At 35.8% G+C, this 20,834-nt stretch overlaps 4 non-coding genes across 4 annotated transcripts; all 4 read right to left on the bottom strand.

Moving 5' to 3' along the window:
• Nucleotides 1–7,385: 7,385 nt before the first annotated feature.
• Nucleotides 7,386–7,459, bottom strand: TRNAS-ACU (transfer RNA serine (anticodon ACU)). Its single transcript has one exon. It is a non-coding gene; the product is annotated as a tRNA-Ser (tRNA).
• A 4,605-nt stretch (nucleotides 7,460–12,064) lies between these two features.
• TRNAS-ACU (transfer RNA serine (anticodon ACU)) lies at nucleotides 12,065–12,138 on the bottom strand. The gene has a single exon. It is a non-coding gene; the product is annotated as a tRNA-Ser (tRNA).
• Nucleotides 12,139–16,727: 4,589 nt separating this feature from the next.
• TRNAS-ACU (transfer RNA serine (anticodon ACU)) lies at nucleotides 16,728–16,801 on the bottom strand. The gene has a single exon. It is a non-coding gene; the product is annotated as a tRNA-Ser (tRNA).
• Nucleotides 16,802–20,234: 3,433 nt separating this feature from the next.
• TRNAS-ACU (transfer RNA serine (anticodon ACU)) lies at nucleotides 20,235–20,308 on the bottom strand. The gene has a single exon. It is a non-coding gene; the product is annotated as a tRNA-Ser (tRNA).
• Between the last annotated feature and the right edge of the window lie 526 nt (nucleotides 20,309–20,834).

Below are 20,834 nucleotides of genomic sequence, written 5' to 3'. Positions count from 1 at the left end.
ATTTTCATTCTAGTGTCCTTCGTTTGGGAGAAAAATGCAAAGGTTCAATACAGCTTTTCCTTGCCGATATCTCTCTTTTGCAAAGAGATAGGCATTGGAAAATTCAGGGCTATAACGTGTAGACGAAGCACTAACAGGAGGCTTTAAAATTTTCATTCTAGTGTCCTTCGTTTGGGAGAAAAATGCAAAGGTACAATGCAGCTTTTCCTTGCCGATATCTCTCTTTTGCAAAGAGATAGGCATTGGAAAATTCAGGGCTATAACGTGTAAATGAAGCACTAACAGAAGGCTTTAAAATTTTCATTCTAGTGTCTTTCGTTTGGGAGAAAAATGCAAAGGTACAATGCAGCTTTTCCTTGCCGATATCTCTCTTTTGCAAAGAGATAGGCATTGGAAAATTCAGGGCTATAACGTGTAGATGAAGCACTAACAGAAGGCTTTAAAATTTTCATTCTAGTGTCCTTCGTTTGAGAGAAAAATGCAAAGGTACAATGCAGCTTTTCCTTGCCGATATCTCTCTTTTGCAAAGAGATAGGCATTGGAAAATTCAGGGCTATAACGTGTAGATGAAGCACTAACAGGAGGCTTTAAAATTTTCATTCTAGTGTCTTTCGTTTGGGAGAAAAATGCAAAGGTACAATACAGCTTTTCCTTGCCGATATCTCTCTTTTGCAAAGAGATAGGCATTGGAAAATTCAGAGCTATAACGTGTAGACGAAGCACTAACAGGAGGCTTTAAAATTGTCATTCTAGTGTCCTTCGTTTGGGAGAAAAATGCAAAGGTACAATACAGCTTTTCCTTGCCGATATCTCTCTTTTGCAAAGAGATAGGCATTGGAAAATTCAGGGCTATAACGTGTAGATGGAGCACTAACAGGAGGCTTTAACATTTTCATTCTAGTGTCCTTCGTTTGGGAGAAAAATGCAAAGGTTCAATACAGCTTTTCCTTGCCGATATCTCTCTTTTGCAAAGAGATAGGCATTGGAAAATTCAGGGCTATAACGTGTAAATGAAGCACTAACAGAAGGCTTTAAAATTTTCATTCTAGTGTCTTTCGTTTGGGAGAAAAATGCAAAGGTACAATGCAACTTTTCCTTGCCGATATCTCTCTTTTGCAAAGAGATAGGCATTGGAAAATTCAGGGCTATAACGTGTAGATGAAGCACTAACAGGAGGCTTTAAAATTTTCATTCTAGTGTCTTTCGTTTGGGAGAAAAATGCAAAGGTACAATACAGCTTTTCCTTGCCGATATCTCTCTTTTGCAAAGAGATAGGCATTGGAAAATTCAGGGCTATAACGTGTAGACGAAGCACTAACAGGAGGCTTTAAAATTTTCATTCTAGTGTCCTTCGTTTGGGAGAAAAATGCAAAGGTACAATGCAGCTTTTCCTTGCCGATATCTCTCTTTTGCAAAGAGATAGGCATTGGAAAATTCAGGGCTATAACGTGTAAATGAAGCACTAACAGAAGGCTTTAAAATTTTCATTCTAGTGTCTTTCGTTTGGGAGAAAAATGCAAAGGTACAATACAGCTTTTCCTTGCCGATATCTCTCTTTTGCAAAGAGATAGGCATTGGAAAATTCAGGGCTATAACGTGTAAATGAAGCACTAACAGAAGGCTTTAAAATTTTCATTCTAGTGTCTTTCGTTTGGGAGAAAAATGCAAAGGTACAATGCAGCTTTTCCTTGCCGATATCTCTCTTTTGCAAAGAGATAGGCATTGGAAAATTCAGGGCTATAACGTGTAAATGAAGCACTAACAGAAGGCTTTAAAATTTTCATTCTAGTGTCTTTCGTTTGGGAGAAAAATGCAAAGGTACAATGCAGCTTTTCCTTGCCGATATCTCTCTTTTGCAAAGAGATAGGCATTGGAAAATTCAGGGCTATAACGTGTAAATGAAGCACTAACAGAAGGCTTTAAAATTTTCATTCTAGTGTCTTTCGTTTGGGAGAAAAATGCAAAGGTACAATGCAACTTTTCCTTGCCGATATCTCTCTTTTGCAAAGAGATAGGCATTGGAAAATTCAGGGCTATAACGTGTAGATGAAGCACTAACAGGAGGCTTTAAAATTTTCATTCTAGTGTCTTTCGTTTGGGAGAAAAATGCAAAGGTACAATACAGCTTTTCCTTGCCGATATCTCTCTTTTGCAAAGAGATAGGCATTGGAAAATTCAGGGCTATAACGTGTAGACGAAGCACTAACAGGAGGCTTTAAAATTTTCATTCTAGTGTCCTTCGTTTGGGAGAAAAATGCAAAGGTACAATGCAGCTTTTCCTTGCCGATATCTCTCTTTTGCAAAGAGATAGGCATTGGAAAATTCAGGGCTATAACGTGTAAATGAAGCACTAACAGAAGGCTTTAAAATTTTCATTCTAGTGTCTTTCGTTTGGGAGAAAAATGCAAAGGTACAATACAGCTTTTCCTTGCCGATATCTCTCTTTTGCAAAGAGATAGGCATTGGAAAATTCAGGGCTATAACGTGTAAATGAAGCACTAACAGAAGGCTTTAAAATTTTCATTCTAGTGTCTTTCGTTTGGGAGAAAAATGCAAAGGTACAATGCAGCTTTTCCTTGCCGATATCTCTCTTTTGCAAAGAGATAGGCATTGGAAAATTCAGGGCTATAACGTGTAAATGAAGCACTAACAGAAGGCTTTAAAATTTTCATTCTAGTGTCTTTCGTTTGGGAGAAAAATGCAAAGGTACAATGCAACTTTTCCTTGCCGATATCTCTCTTTTGCAAAGAGATAGGCATTGGAAAATTCAGGGCTATAACGTGTAGATGAAGCACTAACAGGAGGCTTTAAAATTTTCATTCTAGTGTCTTTCGTTTGGGAGAAAAATGCAAAGGTACAATACAGCTTTTCCTTGCCGATATCTCTCTTTTGCAAAGAGATAGGCATTGGAAAATTCAGGGCTATAACGTGTAGACGAAGCACTAACAGGAGGCTTTAAAATTTTCATTCTAGTGTCCTTCGTTTGGGAGAAAAATGCAAAGGTACAATGCAGCTTTTCCTTGCCGATATCTCTCTTTTGCAAAGAGATAGGCATTGGAAAATTCAGGGCTATAACGTGTAAATGAAGCACTAACAGAAGGCTTTAAAATTTTCATTCTAGTGTCTTTCGTTTGGGAGAAAAATGCAAAGGTACAATACAGCTTTTCCTTGCCGATATCTCTCTTTTGCAAAGAGATAGGCATTGGAAAATTCAGGGCTATAACGTGTAGATGAAGCACTAACAGGAGGCTTTAAAATTTTCATTCTAGTGTCCTTCGTTTGGGAGAAAAATGCAAAGGTACAATGCAGCTTTTCCTTGCCGATATCTCTCTTTTGCAAAGAGATAGGCATTGGAAAATTCAGGGCTATAACGTGTAGATGAAGCACTAACAGGAGGCTTTAAAATTTTCATTCTAGTGTCCTTCGTTTGGGAGAAAAATGCAAAGGTACAATGCAGCTTTTCCTTGCCGATATCTCTCTTTTGCAAAGAGATAGGCATTGGAAAATTCAGGGCTATAACGTGTAGATGAAGCACTAACAGGAGGCTTTAAAATTTTCATTCTAGTGTCTTTCGTTTGGGAGAAAAATGCAAAGGTACAATACAGCTTTTCCTTGCCGATATCTCTCTTTTGCATAGAGATAGGCATTGGAAAATTCAGGGCTATAACGTGTAAATGAAGCACTAACAGAAGGCTTTAAAATTTTCATTCTAGTGTCTTTCGTTTGGGAGAAAAATGCAAAGGTACAATACAGCTTTTCCTTGCCGATATCTTTCTTTTGCAAAGAGATAGGCATTGGAAAATTCAGGGCTATAACGTGTAGATGAAGCACTAACAGGAGGCTATAAAATTTTCATTCTAGTGTCCTTCGTTTGGGAGAAAAATGCAAAGGTACAATGCAGCTTTTCCTTGCCGATATCTCTCTTTTGCAAAGAGATAGGCATTGGAAAATTCAGGGCTATAACGTGTAAATGAAGCACTAACAGAAGGCTTTAAAATTTTCATTCTAGTGTCCTTCGTTTGGGAGAAAAATGCAAAGGTACAATGCAGCTTTTCCTTGCCGATATCTCTCTTTTGCAAAGAGATAGGCATTGGAAAATTCAGGGCTATAACGTGTAGATGAAGCACTAACAGGAGGCTTTAAAATTTTCATTATAGTGTCCTTCGTTTGGGAGAAAAATGCAAAGGTACAATGCAGCTTTTCCTTGCCGATATCTCTCTTTTGCAAAGAGATAGGCATTGGAAAATTCAGGGCTATAACGTGTAAATGAAGCACTAACAGAAGGCTTTAAAATTTTCATTCTAGTGTCTTTCGTTTGGGAGAAAAATGCAAAGGTACAATACAGCTTTTCCTTGCCGATATCTTTCTTTTGCAAAGAGATAGGCATTGGAAAATTCAGGGCTATAACGTGTAGATGAAGCACTAACAGGAGGCTTTAAAATTTTCATTCTAGTGTCCTTCGTTTGGGAGAAAAATGCAAAGGTACAATGCAGCTTTTCCTTGCCGATATCTCTCTTTTGCAAAGAGATAGGCATTGGAAAATTTGGGGCTATAACGTGTAGACGAAGCACTAACAGGAGGCTTTAAAATTTTCATTCTAGTGTCCTTCGTTTGGGAGAAAAATGCAAAGGTACAATGCAGCTTTTCCTTGCCGATATCTCTCTTTTGCAAAGAGATAGGCATTGGAAAATTCAGGGCTATAACGTGTAGACGAAGCACTAACAGGAGGCTTTAAAATTTTCATTCTAGTGTCTTTCGTTTGGGAGAAAAATGCAAAGGTACAATACAGCTTTTCCTTGCCGATATCTCTCTTTTGCAAAGAGATAGGCATTGGAAAATTCAGGGATATAACGTGTAGATGAAGCACTAACAGGAGGCTTTAAAATTTTCATTCTAGTGTCCTTCGTTTGGGAGAAAAATGCAAAGGTACAATGCAGCTTTTCCTTGCCGATATCTCTCTTTTGCAAAGAGATGGGCATTGGAAATTTCAGGGCTATAACGTGTAGATGAAGCACTAACAGGAGGCTTTAAAATTTTCATTCTAGTGTCTTTCGTTTGGGAGAAAAATGCAAAGGTACAATACAGCTTTTCCTTGCCGATATCTCTCTTTTGCAAAGAGATAGGCATTGGAAAATTCAGGGATATAACGTGTAGATGAAGCACTAACAGGAGGCTTTAAAATTTTCATTCTAGTGTCCTTTGTTTGGGAGAAAAATGCAAAGGTTCAATACAGCTTTTCCTTGCCGATATTTCTCTTTTGCAAAGAGATAGGCATTGGAAAATTCAGGGCTATAACGTGTAGACGAAGCACTAACAGGAGGCTTTAAAATTTTCATTCTAGTGTCCTTCGTTTGGGAGAAAAATGCAAAGGTACAATGCAGCTTTTCCTTGCCGATATCTCTCTTTTGCAAAGAGATAGGCATTGGAAAATTCAGGGCTATAACGTGTAGATGAAGCACTAACAGGAGGCTTTAAAATGTTCATTCTAGTGTCTTTCGTTTGGGAGAAAAATGCAAAGGTACAATACAGCTTTTCCTTGCCGATATCTCTCTTTTGCAAAGAGATAGGCATTGGAAAATTCAGGGCTATAACGTGTAGATGAAGCACTAACAGGAGGCTTTAAAATTTTCATTCTAGTGTCCTTCGTTTGGGAGAAAAATGCAAAGGTTCAATACAGCTTTTCCTTGCCGATATCTCTCTTTTGCAAAGAGATAGGCATTGGAAAATTCAGGGCTATAACGTGCTATAAGCACTAACAGGAGGCTTTAAAATTTTCATTCTAGTGTCCTTCGTTTGGGAGAAAAATGCAAAGGTACAATGCAGCTTTTCCTTGCCGATATCTCTCTTTTGCAAAGAGATAGGCATTGGAAAATTCAGGGCTATAACGTGTAAATGAAGCACTAACAGGAGGCTTTAACATTTTCATTCTAGTGTCTTTCGTTTGGGAGAAAAATGCAAAGGTACAATACAGCTTTTCCTTGCCGATATCTCTCTTTTGCAAAGAGATAGGCATTGGAAAACTAAGGCTATAACGTGTAGATGAAGCACTAACAGGAGGCTTTAAAATTTTCATTCTAGTGTCCTTCGTTTGGGAGAAAAATGCAAAGGTTCAATACAGCTTTTTCTTGCCAATATCTCTCTTTTGCAAAGAGATAGGCATTGGAAAATTCAGGGCTATACCGTGTAGATGAAGCACTAACAGGAGGCTTTAAAATTTTCATTCTAGTGTCCTTCGTTTGGGAGAAACATGCAAAGGTACAATACAGCTTTTCCTTGCCGATATCTCTCTTTTGCAAAGAGATAGGCATTGGAAAATTCAGGGCTATAACGTGTAGACGAAGCACTAACAGGAGGCTTTAAAATTTTAATTCTAGTGTCCTTCGTTTGGGAGAAAAATGCAAAGGTACAATACAGCTTTTCCTTGCCGATATCTCTCTTTTGCAAAGAGATAGGCATTGGAAAATTCAGGGCTATAACGTGTAGACGAAGCACTAACAGGAGGCTTTAAAATTTTCATTCTAGTGTCCTTCGTTTGGGAGAAAAATGCAAAGGTACAATGCAGCTTTTCCTTGCCGATATCTCTCTTTTGCAAAGTGATAGGCATTGGAAAATTCAGGGCTATAACGTGTAGATGAAGCACTAACAGGAGGCTTTAAAATTTTCATTCTAGTGTCTTTCGTTTGGGAGAAAAATGCAAAGGTACAATACAGCTTTTCCTTGCCGATATCTCTCTTTTGCAAAGAGATAGGCATTGGAAAATTCAGGGCTATAACGTGTAGATGAAGCACTAACAGGAGGCTTTAAAATTTTCATTCTAGTGTCCTTCGTTTGGGAGAAAAATGCAAAGGTTCAATACAGCTTTTCCTTGCCAATATCTCTCTTTTGCAAAGAGATAGGCATTGGAAAATTCAGGGCTACATTAAACAGACTTCTATATGAGAAAGCAGCAAGGATGCAGTGGCGTTAATGTTTCCTGGTGTCAACCTGTATTATTTCAGTAGACATTGAAATGAGGATGCATCTTGCTGCCTTTCCAATGAAGCAAGTTTAATTTAGTAATAGGTGAAAAACCATCCCTACAAAGGTGTTAATCAGAGACTTGGCTTTGTGGACACTTTTCAGAGAACAAATTTGTTAGCATAAAAATAAAGCCAGAAAATGAAGAGCTGTTTAATCACTCAATTGGATTTTTTTTTGCCAGCATATTTCTTTTTCTCTGCAACCCACTGCTAAATTGTGCTTCCTAGCTGTTTTTATAAAATCAATGAATCAAATCTAACTCTGATTGCATCAGAGAAGGCCAGGTACCCTACACCATAACAGCGGGTTTGAAATTTTGACTTGTCTACTTAAAGATCACCAAAATCTGATAACAAGGTCAATTACGTCCCTGGGTGGGATTGAACCACCAACCTTTTGGTTAGTAGCCAGACACACTAACCGATTGCACCACAGAGACCCTTTGCAAAAAGAACTTACTGACAAAGGCTAATAAGCATACATCTAGAACGTTTCCTGAAAAACTTTAAAAAGTCAATAATCTGGAGAGTTTTTGTAAGATGTTTCTTCCATCAACCAACGAAGAAACACATTGGTACTTTCCCATGATGACTGAGTGCTTCAGGATCTCTTGCACTTACATGTGCAGCAGTCTACTGCAATGGAAGCATGCTGGGCCCATAACCCAGAGGTAGGCATATTGAAACTATCCTTTGCTATATGCATTTTTTTTGTTAATTTAAGTAATCAAAACTGGGATTGATATTTTTGCTCTTTCATTTTTACTTAAAGTACAATAACTTTTACCATTTTAATTTGTTTTAATAGTATATTGACAGTATAGTTTTCTTTAAAAAATCCACTTAATTTTCTTTACCCTATTATTAAAAGGGTAATTGACAAAAACAAACTACATTGTCACCAGAAGAGCAATACAAAATGTACAAGTGATATATTAAAATCATCTTTCCAGCTTGAATTTCAATGATGCATTGGGGCAACGATTTTGTGAGAAACATCTTCACCCTTAAATAAAGATTTTCTTAATTCCTTACCTGTGTGCTAATTAGATATCACCTTGTTTTCACATTAAACAGACTTCTACATGAGAAAGCAGCAAGGATGCAGTGGCGTTAATGTTTCCTGGTGTCAACCTGTATTATTTCAGTAGACATTGAAATGAGGATGCATCTTGCTGCCTTTCCAATGAAGCAAGTTTAATTTAGTAATAGGTGAAAAACCATCCCTACAAAGGTGTTAATCAGAGACTTGGCTTTGTGGACACTTTTCAGAGAACAAATTTGTTAGCATAAAAATAAAGCCAGAAAATGAAGAGCTGTTTAATCACTCAATTGGATTTTTTTTTGCCAGCATATTTCTTTTTCTCTGCAACCCACTGCTAAATTGTGCTTCCTAGCTGTTTTTATAAAATCAATGAATCAAATCTAACTCTGATTACATCAGAGAAGGCCAGGTACCTTACACCATAACAGGGGGTTTGAAATTTTGACTTGTCTACTTAAAGATCACCAAAATCTGATAACAAGGTCAATAACGTCCCTGGTTGGGACTGAACCACCAACCTTTTGGTTAGTAGCCGGACACACTAACTGATTGCGCCACAGAGACACTTTGCAAAAAGTACATACTGACAAAGGCTAATAAGCATACATCTAGAACGTTTCCTAGAAAAACTTTAAAAAGTCAATAATCTGGAGAGTTTTTGTAAGATGTTTCTTCCATCAACCAACAAAGAAACACATTGGTACTTTCCCATGATGACTGAGTGCTTCAGGATCTCTTGCACTTACATGTGCAGCAGAGTACTGCAATGGAAGCATGCTGGGCCCATAACCCAGAGGTAGGCAGATTGAAACTATCCTTTGCTATATGCATTTTTTTTGTTAATTTAAGTAATCAAAACTGGGATTGATATTTTTGCTCTTTTATTTTTACTTAAAGTACAATAACTTTTACCATTTTAATTTGTTTTAATAGTATATTGACAGTATAGTTTTCTTTAAAAAATCCACTTAATTTTCTTTACCCTATTATTAAAAGGGTAATTGACAAAAACAAACTACATTGTCACCAGAAGAGCAATACAAAATGTACAAGTGATATATTAAAATCATCTTTCCAGCTTGAATTTCAATGATGCATTGGGGCAACGATTTTGTGAGAAACATCTTCACCCTTAAATAAAGATTTTCTTAATTCCTTACCTGTGTGCTAATTAGATATCACCTTGTTTTCACATTAAACAGACTTCTACATGAGAAAGCAGCAAGGATGCAGTGGCGTTAATGTTTCCTGGTGTCAACCTGTATTATTTCAGTAGACATTGAAATGAGGATGCATCTTGCTGCCTTTCCAATGAAGCAAGTTTAATTTAGTAATAGGTGAAAAACCATCCCTACAAAGGTGTTAATCAGAGACTTGGCTTTGTGGACACTTTTCAGAGAACAAATTTGTTAGCATAAAAATAAAGCCAGAAAATGAAGAGCTGTTTAATCACTCAATTGGATTTTTTTTTGCCAGCATATTTCTTTTTCTCTGCAACCCACTGCTAAATTGTGCTTCCTAGCTGTTTTTATAAAATCAATGAATCAAATCTAACTCTGATTACATCAGAGAAGGCCAGGTACCCTACACCATAACAGGGGGTTTGAAATTTTGACTTGTCTACTTAAAGATCACCAAAATCTGATAACAAGGTCAATTACGTCCCTGGGTGGGATTGAACCACCAACTTTTTGGTTAGTAGCCGGACACACTAACCGATTGCGGTACAGAGACACTTTGCAAAAATTACATACTGACAAAGGCTAATAAGCATACATCTAGAACGTTTCCTAGAAAAACTTTAAAAAGTCAATAATCTGGAGAGTTTTTGTAAGATGTTTCTTCCATCAACCAACGAAGAAACACATTGGTACTTTCCCATGATGACTGAGTGCTTCAGGATCTCTTGCACTTACATGTGCAGCAGAGTACTGCAATGGAAGCATGCTGGGCCCATAACCCAGAGGTAGGCAGATTGAAACTATCCTTTGCTATATGCATTTTTTTTGTTAATTTAAGTAATCAAAACTGGGATTGATATTTTTTCTCTTTTATTTTTACTTAAAGTACAATAACTTTTACCATTTTAATTTGTTTTAATAGTATATTGACAGTATAGTTTTCTTTAAAAAATCCACTTAATTTTCTTTACCCTATTATTAAAAGGGTAATTGACAAAAACAAACTACATTGTCACCAGAAGAGCAATACAAAATGTACAAGTGATATATTAAAATCATCTTTCCAGCTTGAATTTCAATGATGCATTGGGGCAACGATTTTGTGAGAAACATCTTCACCCTTAAATAAAGATTTTCTTAATTCCTTACCTGTGTGCTAATTAGATATCACCTTGTTTTCACATTAAACAGACTTCTACATGAGAAAGCAGCAAGGATGCAGTGGCGTTAATGTTTCCTGGTGTCAACCTGTATTATTTCAGTAGACATTGAAATGAGGATGCATCTTGCTGCCTTTCCAATGAAGCAAGTTTAATTTAGTAATAGGTGAAAAACCATCCCTACAAAGGTGTTAATCAGAGACTTGGCTTTGTGGACACTTTTCAGAGAACAAATTTGTTAGCATAAAAATAAAGTCAGAAAATGAAGAGCTGTTTAATCACTCAATTGGATTTTTTTTTGCCAGCATATTTCTTTTTCTCTGCAACCCACTGCTAAATTGTGCTTCCTAGCTGTTTTTATAAAATCAATGAATCAAATCTAACTCTGATTACATCAGAGAAGGCCAGGTACCCTACACCATAACAGGGGGTTTGAAATTTTGACTTGTCTACTTAAAGATCACCAAAATCTGATAACAAGGTCAATTACATCCCTGGGTGGGATTGAACCACCAACCTTTTGGTTAGTAGCTGGACACACTAACCGATTGCGCCACAGAGACACTTTGCAAAAAGTACATACTGACAAAGGCTAATAAGCATACATCTAGAACGTTTCCTAGAAAAACTTTAAAAAGTCAATAATCTGGAGAGTTTTTGTAAGATGTTTCTTCCATCAACCAACGAAGAAACACATTGGTACTTTCCCATGATGACTGAGTGCTTCAGGATCTCTTGCACTTACATGTGCAGCAGAGTACTGCAATGGAAGCATGCTGGGCCCATAACCCAGAGGTAGGCAGATTGAAACTATCCTTTGCTATATGCATTTTTTTTTGTTAATTTAAGTAATCAAAACTGGGATTGATATTTTTGCTCTTTTATTTTTACTTAAAGTACAATAACTTTTACCATTTTAATTTGTTTTAATAGTATATTGACAGTATAGTTTTCTTTAAAAAATCCACTTAATTTTCTTTACCCTATTATTAAAAGGGTAATTGACAAAAACAAACTACATTGTCACCAGAAGAGCAATACAAAATGTACAAGTGATATATTAAAATCATCTTTCCAGCTTGAATTTCAATGATGCATTGGGGCAACGATTTTGTGAGAAACATCTTCACCCTTAAATAAAGATTTTCTTAATTCCTTACCTGTGTGCTAATTAGATATCACCTTGTTTTCACATTAAACAGACTTCCACATGAGAAAGCAGCAAGGATGCAGTGGCGTTAATGTTTCCTGGTGTCAACCCGTATTATTTCAGTAGACATTGAAATGAAGATGCATCTTGCTGCCTTTCCAATGAAGCAAGTTTAATTTAGTAATAGGTGAAAAACCATCCCTACAAAGGTGTTAATCAGAGACTTGGCTTTGTGGACACTTTTCAGAGAACAAATTTGTTAGCATAAAAATAAAGCCAGAAAATGAAGAGCTGTTTAATCACTCAATTGGATTTTTTTTGCCAGCATATTTCTTTTTCTCTGCAACCCACTGCTAAATTGTGCTTCCTAGCTGTTTTTATTAAATCACTGAATCAAATCTAACTCTGATTACATCAGAGAAGGCCAGGTACCCTACACCATAACAGAGGGTTTGAAATTTTGACTTGTCTACTTAAAGATCACCAAAATCTGATAACAAGGTCAATTACATCCCTGGGTGGGATTGAACCACCAACCTTTTGGTTAGTAACCAGACACACTAACCGATTGCGCCACAGAGACACTTTGTAAAAAGTACGTACTGACAAATGCTAATAAGCATACATCTAGAACGTTTCCTAGAAAAACTTTAAAAAGTCAATAATCTGGAGAGTTTTTGTAAGATGTTTCTTCCATCAACCAACGAAGAAACACATTGGTACTTTCCCATGATGAGTGAGTGCTTCAGGATCTACTGCACTTACATGTGCAGCAGAGTACAGCAATGGAAGCATGCTGGGCACATAACCCAGAGGTAAGCAGATTGAAACTATCCTCTGCTATATGCATTTTTTTTGTTAATTAAAGTAATCCAAAACTGGGATTGATATTTTGGCTCTTTTATTTTTACTTAAAGTACAACAACTTTTACCATTTTAATTTGTTTTAATAGTATATTGACAGTATTGTTTTCTTTCAAAAATCCACTTAATTTTCTTTACCCTATTATTAAAATGGTAATTGACAAAAACAAACTACATTGTCACCAGAAGAGCAATACAAAATGTACAAGTGATATATTAAAATCATCTTTCCAGCTTGAATTTCAATGATGCATTGGGGCAACGATTTTGTGAGAAACATCTTCACCCTTAAATAAAGATTTTCTTAATTCCTTACCTGTGTGCTAATTAGATATCACCTTGTTTTCACATTAAACAGACTTCTACATGAGAAAGCAGCAAGGATGCAGTGGCGGTAATGTTTCCTGGTGTCAACCTGTATTATTTCAGTAGACATTGAAATGAAGATGCATCTTGCTGCCTTTCCAATGAAGCAAGTTTAATTTAGTAATAGGTGAAAAACCATCCCTACAAAGGTGTTAATCAGAGACTTGGCTTTGTGGACACTTTTCAGAGAACAAATTTGTTAGCATAAAAATAAAGCCAGAAAATGAAGAGCTGTTTAATCACTCAATTGGATTTTTTTTTGCCAGCATATTTCTTTTTCTCTGCAACCCACTGCTAAATTGTGCTTCCTAGCTGTTTTTATTAAATCACTGAATCAAATCTAACTCTGATTACATCAGAAAAGGCCAGGTACCCTACACCATAACAGGGGGTTTGAAATTTTGACTTGTCTACTTAAAGATCACCAAAATCTGATAACAAGGTCAATTACGTCCCTGGGTGGGATTGAACCACCAACCAGACACACTAACCGATTGCGCCACAGAGACACTTTGTAAAAAGTACGTACTGACAAAGGCTAATAAGCATACATCTAGAACGTTTCCTAGAAAAACTTTAAAAAGTCAATAATCTGGAGAGTTTTTGTAAGATGTTTCTTCCATACACCAACGAAGAAACACATTGGTACTTTCCTATGATGAGTGAGTGCTTCAGGATCTCTTGCACTTACATGTGCAGCAGAGTACTGCAATGGAAGCATGCTGGGCCCATAACCCAGAGGTAGGCAGATTGAAACTATCCTTTGCTATATGCATTTTTTTTGTTAATTTAAGTAATCAAAACTGGGATTGATATTTTTGCTCTTTTATTTTTACTTAAAGTACAATAACTTTTACCATTTTAATTTGTTTTAATAGTATATTGACAGTATTGTTTTCTTTCAAAAATCCACTTAATTTTCTTTACCCTATTATTAAAATGGTAATTGACAAACACAAACTACATTGTCACCAGAAGAGCAATACAAAATGTACAAGTGATATATTAAAATCATCTTTCCAGCTTGAATTTCAATGATGCATTGGGGCAACGATTTTGTGAGAAACATCTTCACCCTTAAATAAAGATTTTCTTAATTCCTTACCTGTGTGCTAATTAGATATCACCTTGTTTTCACATTAAACAGACTTCTACATGAGAAAGCAGCAAGGATGCAGTGGCGGTAATGTTTCCTGGTGTCAACCTGTATTATTTCAGTAGACATTGAAATGAAGATGCATCTTGCTGCCTTTCCAATGAAGCAAGTTTAATTTAGTAATAGGTGAAAAACCATCCCTACAAAGGTGTTAATCAGAGACTTGGCTTTGTGGACACTTTTCAGAGAACAAATTTGTTAGCATAAAAATAAAGCCAGAAAATGAAGAGCTGTTTAATCACTCAATTGGATTTTTTTGCCAGCATATTTCTTTTTCTCTGCAACCCACTGCTAAATTGTGCTTCCTAGCTGTTTTTATAAAATCACTGAATCAAATCTAACTCTGATTACATCAGAGAAGGCCAGGTACCCTACACCATAAGAGGGGGATTGAAATGTTGACTTGTCTACTTAAAGATCACCAAAATCTGATCACAAGGTCAATTACGTCCCTGGGTGGGATTGAACCACCAACCTTTTGGTTTATAGCCGTTCACACTAACTGATTGCGCCACAGAGACACTTTGCAAAAGAATATACTGACAAAGGCTAATAAGCATTCATCTAAAACGTTTCCTAGAAAAACTTTAAAAAGTCAATAATCTGGAGAGTTTTTGTAAGATGTTTCTTCCATCCACCAACGAAGAAACACATTGGTACTTTCCCATGATGAGTGAGTGCTTCAGGATCTCTTGCACTTACATGTGCAGCAAAGTACTGCAATGGAAGCATGCTGGGCCCATAACCCAGAGGTAGGCAGATTAAAACTATCCTCTGCTATATGCATATTTTTTTGTTAATTAAAGTAATCCAAAACTGGGATTGATATTTTTGCTCTTTTATTTTTCATTAAAGTACAATAACTTTTACCATTTTAATTTGTTTTAATAGTATATTGAAAGTATTATTTTCTTTAAAAAATCCACTTAATTTTCTTTACCCTATTATTAAAATGGTAATTGACAAAAACAAACTACATTGTCACCAGAAGAGCAATACAAAATGTACAAGTGATATATTAAAATCATCTTTCCAGCTTGAATTTCAATGATGCATTGGGGCAACGATTTTGTGAGAAACATCTTCACCCTTAAATAAAGATTTTCTTAATTCCTTACCTGTGTGCTAATTAGATATCACCTTGTTTTCACATTAGACAGACTTCCACATGAGAAAGCAGCAAGGATGCAGTGGCGATAATGTTTCCTGGTGTCAACCTGTATTATTTCAGTAGACATTGACATGAGGATGCATCTTGCTGCCTTTCCAATGAAGCAAGTTTAATTTAGTAATAGGTGAAAAACCATCCTTACAAAGGTGTTAATCAGAGACTTGGCTTTGTGGACACTTTTCAGAGAACAAATTTGTTAGCATAAAAATAAAGCCAGAAAATGAAGAGCTGTTTAATCACTCAATTGGATTTTTTTGCCAGCATATTTCTTTTTCTCTGCAACCCACTGCTAAATTGTGCTTCCTAGCTGTTTTTATAAAATCACTGAATCAAATCTAACTCTGATTACATCAGAGAAGGCCAGGTACCCTACACCATAAGAGGGGGTTTGAAATTTTGACTTGTCTACTTAAAGATCACCAAAATCTGACAACAAGGTCAATTACGTCCCTGGGTGGGATTGAACCACCAACCTTTCGGTTAATAGCCATACACACTAACTGATTGTGCCACAGAGACACTTTGCAAAAGTACATACTGACAAAGGCTAATAAGCATTCATCTAAAACGTTTCCTAGAAAAACTTTAAAAAGTCAATAATCTGGAGAGTTTTTGTAAGATGTTTCTTCCATCAACCAACGAAGAAACACATTGGTACTTTCCCATGATGAGTGAGTGCTTCAGGATCTACTGCACTTACATGTGCAGCAGAGTACAGCAATGGAAGCATGCTGGGCACATAACCCAGAGGTAAGCAGATTGAAACTATCCTCTGCTATATGCATTTTTTTTTGTTAATTAAAGTAATCCAAAACTGGGATTGATATTTTGGCTCTTTTATTTTTACTTAAAGTACAATAACTTTTACCATTTTAATTTGTTTTAATAGTATATTGACAGTATTGTTTTTTTTCAAAAATCCACTTAATTTTCTTTACCCTATTATTAAAATGGTAATTGACAAAAACAAACTACATTGTCACCAGAAGAGCAATACAAAATGTACAAGTGATATATTAAAATCATCTTTCCAGCTTGAATTTCAATGATGCATTGGGGCAACGATTTTGTGAGAAACATCTTCACCCTTAAATAAAGATTTTCTTAATTCCTTACCTGTGTGCTAATTAGATATCACCTTGTTTTCACATTAAACAGACTTCTACATGAGAAAGCAGCAAGGATGCAGTGGCGGTAATGTTTCCTGGTGTCAACCTGTATTATTTCAGTAGACATTGAAATGAAGATGCATCTTGCTGCCTTTCCAATGAAGCAAGTTTAATTTAGTAATAGGTGAAAAACCATCCCTACAAAGGTGTTAATCAGAGACTTGGCTTTGTGGACACTTTTCAGAGAACAAATTTGTTAGCATAAAAATAAAGCCAGAAAATGAAGAGCTGTTTAATCACTCAATTGGATTTTTTTTGCCAGCATATTTCTTTTTCTCTGCAACCCACTGCTAAATTGTGCTTCCTAGCTGTTTTTATTAAATCACTAAATCAAATCTAACTCTGATTACATCAGAGAAGGCCAGGTACCCTACACCATAACAGGGGGTTTGAAATTTTGACTTGTCTACTTAAAGATCACCAAAATCTGATAACAAAGTCAATTACGTCCCTGGGTGGGATTGAACCACCAACCTTTTGGTTAGTAACCAAACACACTAACCGATTGCGCCACAGAGACACTTTGTAAAAAGTACGTACTGACAAAGGCTAATAAGCATACATCTAGAACGTTTCCTAGAAAAACTTTAAAAAGTCAATAATCTGGAGAGTTTTTGTAAGATGTTTCTTCCATCAACCAACGAAGAAACACATTGGTCCTTTCCTATGATGAGTGAGTGCTTCAGGATCTCTTGCACTTACATGTGCAGCAGAGTACTGCAATGGAAGCATGCTAGGCCCATAACCCAGAGGTAGGCAGATTGAATCTATCCTTTGCTATATGCATTTTTTTTGTTAATTTAAGTAATCAAAACTGGGATTGATATTTTTGCTCTTTTATTTTTACTTAAAGTACAATAACTTTTACCATTTTAATTTGTTTTAATAGTATATTGACAGTATTGTTTTCTTTCAAAAATCCACTTAATTTTCTTTACCCTATTATTAAAATGGTAATTGACAAAAACAAACTACATTGTCACCAGAAGAGCAATACAAAATGTACAAGTGATATATTAAAATCATCTTTCCAGCTTGAATTTCAATGATGCATTGGGGCAACGATTTTGTGAGAAACATCTTCACCCTTAAATAAAGATTTTCTTAATTCCTTACCTGTGTGCTAATTAGATATCACCTTGTTTTCACATTAAACAGACTTCCACATGAGAAAGCAGCAAGGATGCAGTGGCGTTAATGTTTCCTGGTGTCAACCCGTATTATTTCAGTAGACATTGAAATGAGGATGCATCTTGCTGCCTTTCCAATGAAGCAAATTTAATTTAGTAATAGGTGAAAAACCATCCCTACAAAGGTGTTAATCAGAGACTTGGCTTTGTGGACACTTTTCAGAGAACAAATTTGTTAGCATAAAAATAAAGCCAGAAAATTAAGAGCTGTTTAATCACTCAATTGGATTTTTTTGCCAGCATATTTCTTTTTCTCTGCAACCCACTGCTAAATTGTGCTTCCTAGCTGTTTTTATAAAATCACTGAATCAAATCTAACTCTGATTACATCAGAGAAGGCCAGGTACCCTACACCATAAGAGGGGGTTTGAAATGTTGACTTGTCTACTTAAAGATCACCAAAATCTGATCACAAGGTCAATTACGTCCCTGGGTGGGATTGAACCACCAACCTTTTGGTTTATAGCCGTTCACACTAACTGATTGCGCCACAGAGACACTTTGCAAAAGTATATACTGACAAAGGCTAATAAGCATTCATCTAAAACGTTTCCTAGAAAAACTTTAAAAAGTCAATAATCTGGAGAGTTTTTGTAAGATGTTTCTTCCATCCACCAACGAAGAAACACATTGGTACTTTCCTATGATGAGTGAGTGCTTCAGGATCTCTTGCACTTACATGTGCAGCAAAGTACTGCAATGGAAGCATGCTGGGCCCATAACCCAGAGGTAGGCAGATTAAAACTATCCTCTGCTATATGCATATTTTTTTGTTAATTAAAGTAATCCAAAACTGGGATTGATATTTTTGCTCTTTTATTTTTCATTAAAGTACAATAACTTTTACCATTTTAATTTGTTTTAATAGTATATTGAAAGTATTATTTTCTTTAAAAAATCCACTTAATTTTCTTTACCCTATTATTAAAATGGTAATTGACAAAAACAAACTACATTGTCACCAGAAGAGCAATACAAAATGTACAAGTGATATATTAAAATCATCTTTCCAGCTTGAATTTCAATGATGCATTGGGGCAACGATTTTGTGAGAAACATCTTCACCCTTAAATAAAGATTTTCTTAATTCCTTACCTGTGTGCTAATTAGATATCACCTTGTTTTCACATTAAACAGACTTCCACATGAGAAAGCAGCAAGGATGCAGTGGCGATAATGTTTCCTGGTGTCAACCTGTATTATTTCAGTAGACATTGAAATGAGGATGCATCTTGCTGCCTTTCCAATGAAGCAAGTTTAATTTAGTAATAGGTGAAAAACCATCCTTACAAAGGTGTTAATCAGAGACTTGGCTTTGTGGACACTTTTCAGAGAACAAATTTGTTAGCATAAAAATAAAGCCAGAAAATGAAGAGCTGTTTAATCACTCAATTGGATTTTTTTTGCCAGCATATTTCTTTTTCTCTGCAACCCACTGCTAAATTGTGCTTCCTAGCTGTTTTTATAAAATCACTGAATCAAATCTAACTCTGATTACATCAGAGAAGGCCAGGTACCCTACACCATAAGAGGGGGTTTGAAATTTTGACTTGTCTACTTAAAGATCACCAAAATCTGATAACAAGGTCAATTACATCCCTGGGTAGGATTGAACCACCAACTTTTTGGTTAATAGCCATACACACTAACTGATTGCGCCACAGAGACACTTTGCGAAAGTACATACTGACAAAGGCTAATAAGCATTCATCTAAAACGTTTCCTAGAAAAACTTTAAAAAGTCAATAATCTGGAGAGTTTTTGTAAGATGTTTCTTCCATCAACCAACGAAGAAACACATTGGTACTTTCCCATGATGAGTGAGTGCTTCAGGATCTACTGCACTTACATGTGCAGCAGAGTACAGCAATGGAAGCATGCTGGGCACATAACCCAGAGGTAAGCAGATTGAAACTATCCTCTGCTATATGCATTTTTTTTGTTAATTAAAGTAATCCAAAACTGGGATTGATATTTTGGCTCTTTTATTTTTACTTAAAGTACAATAACTTTTACCATTTTAATTTGTTTTAATAGTATATTGACAGTATTGTTTTCTTTCAAAAATCCACTTAATTTTCTTTACCCTATTATTAAAATGGTAATTGACAAAAACAAACTACATTGTCACCAGAAGAGCAATACAAAATGTACAAGTGATATATTAAAATCATCTTTCCAGCTTGAATTTCAATGATGCATTGGGGCAACGATTTTGTGAGAAACATCTTCACCCTTAAATAAAGATTTTCTTAATTCCTTACCTGTGTGCTAATTAGATATCACCTTGTTTTCACATTAAACAGACTTCTACATGAGAAAGCAGCAAGGATGCAGTGGCGGTAATGTTTCCTGGTGTCAACCTGTATTATTTCAGTAGACATTGAAATGAAGATGCATCTTGCTGCCTTTCCAATGAAGCAAGTTTAATTTAGTAATAGGTGAAAAACCATCCCTACAAAGGTGTTAATCAGAGACTTGGCTTTGTGGACACTTTTCAGAGAACAAATTTGTTAGCATAAAAATAAAGCCAGAAAATGAAGAGCTGTTTAATCACTCAATTGTATTTTTTTTGCCAGCATATTTCTTTTTCTCTGCAACCCACTGCTAAATTGTGCTTCCTAGCTGTTTTTATTAAATCACTGAATCAAATCTAACTCTGATTACATCAGAAAAGGTAAGGTACCCTACACCATAACAGGGGGTTTGAAATTTTGACTTGTCTACTTAAAGATCACCAAAATCTGATAACAAGGTCAATTACGTCCCTGGGTGGGATTGAACCACCAACCTTTTGGTTAGTAGCCGGACACACTAACCGATTGCGCCACAGAGACACTTTGCAAAAAGTACATACTGACAAAGGCTAATAAGCATACATCTAGAACGTTTCCTAGAAAAACTTTAAAAAGTCAATAATCTGGAGAGTTTTTGTAAGATGTTTCTTCCATCAACCAACGAAGAAACACATTGGTACTTTCCTATGATGAGTGAGTGCTTCAGGATCTCTTGCACTTACATGTGCAGCAGAGTACTGCAATGGAAGCATGCTGGGCCCATAACCCAGAGGTAGGCAGATTGAAACTATCCTTTGCTATATGCATTTTTTTGTTAATTTAAGTAATCAAAACTGGGATTGATATTTTTGCTCTTTTATTTTTACTTAAAGTACAATAACTTTTACCATTTTAATTTGTTTTAATAGTATATTGACAGTATTGTTTTCTTTCAAAAATCCACTTAATTTTCTTTACCCTATTATTAAAATGGTAATTGACAAAAACAAACTACATTGTCACCAGAAGAGCAATACAAAATGTACAAGTGATATATTAAAATCATCTTTCCAGCTTGAATTTCAAT

This window comes from Pseudophryne corroboree, chromosome 8, assembly GCF_028390025.1.
Source record: "Pseudophryne corroboree isolate aPseCor3 chromosome 8, aPseCor3.hap2, whole genome shotgun sequence".
NCBI classification, from domain to species: Eukaryota; Metazoa; Chordata; class Amphibia; order Anura; family Myobatrachidae; genus Pseudophryne; species Pseudophryne corroboree.
Note: the sequence above shows the minus strand (reverse complement) of the source record. Positions and strands in the feature narration are given on the sequence as shown.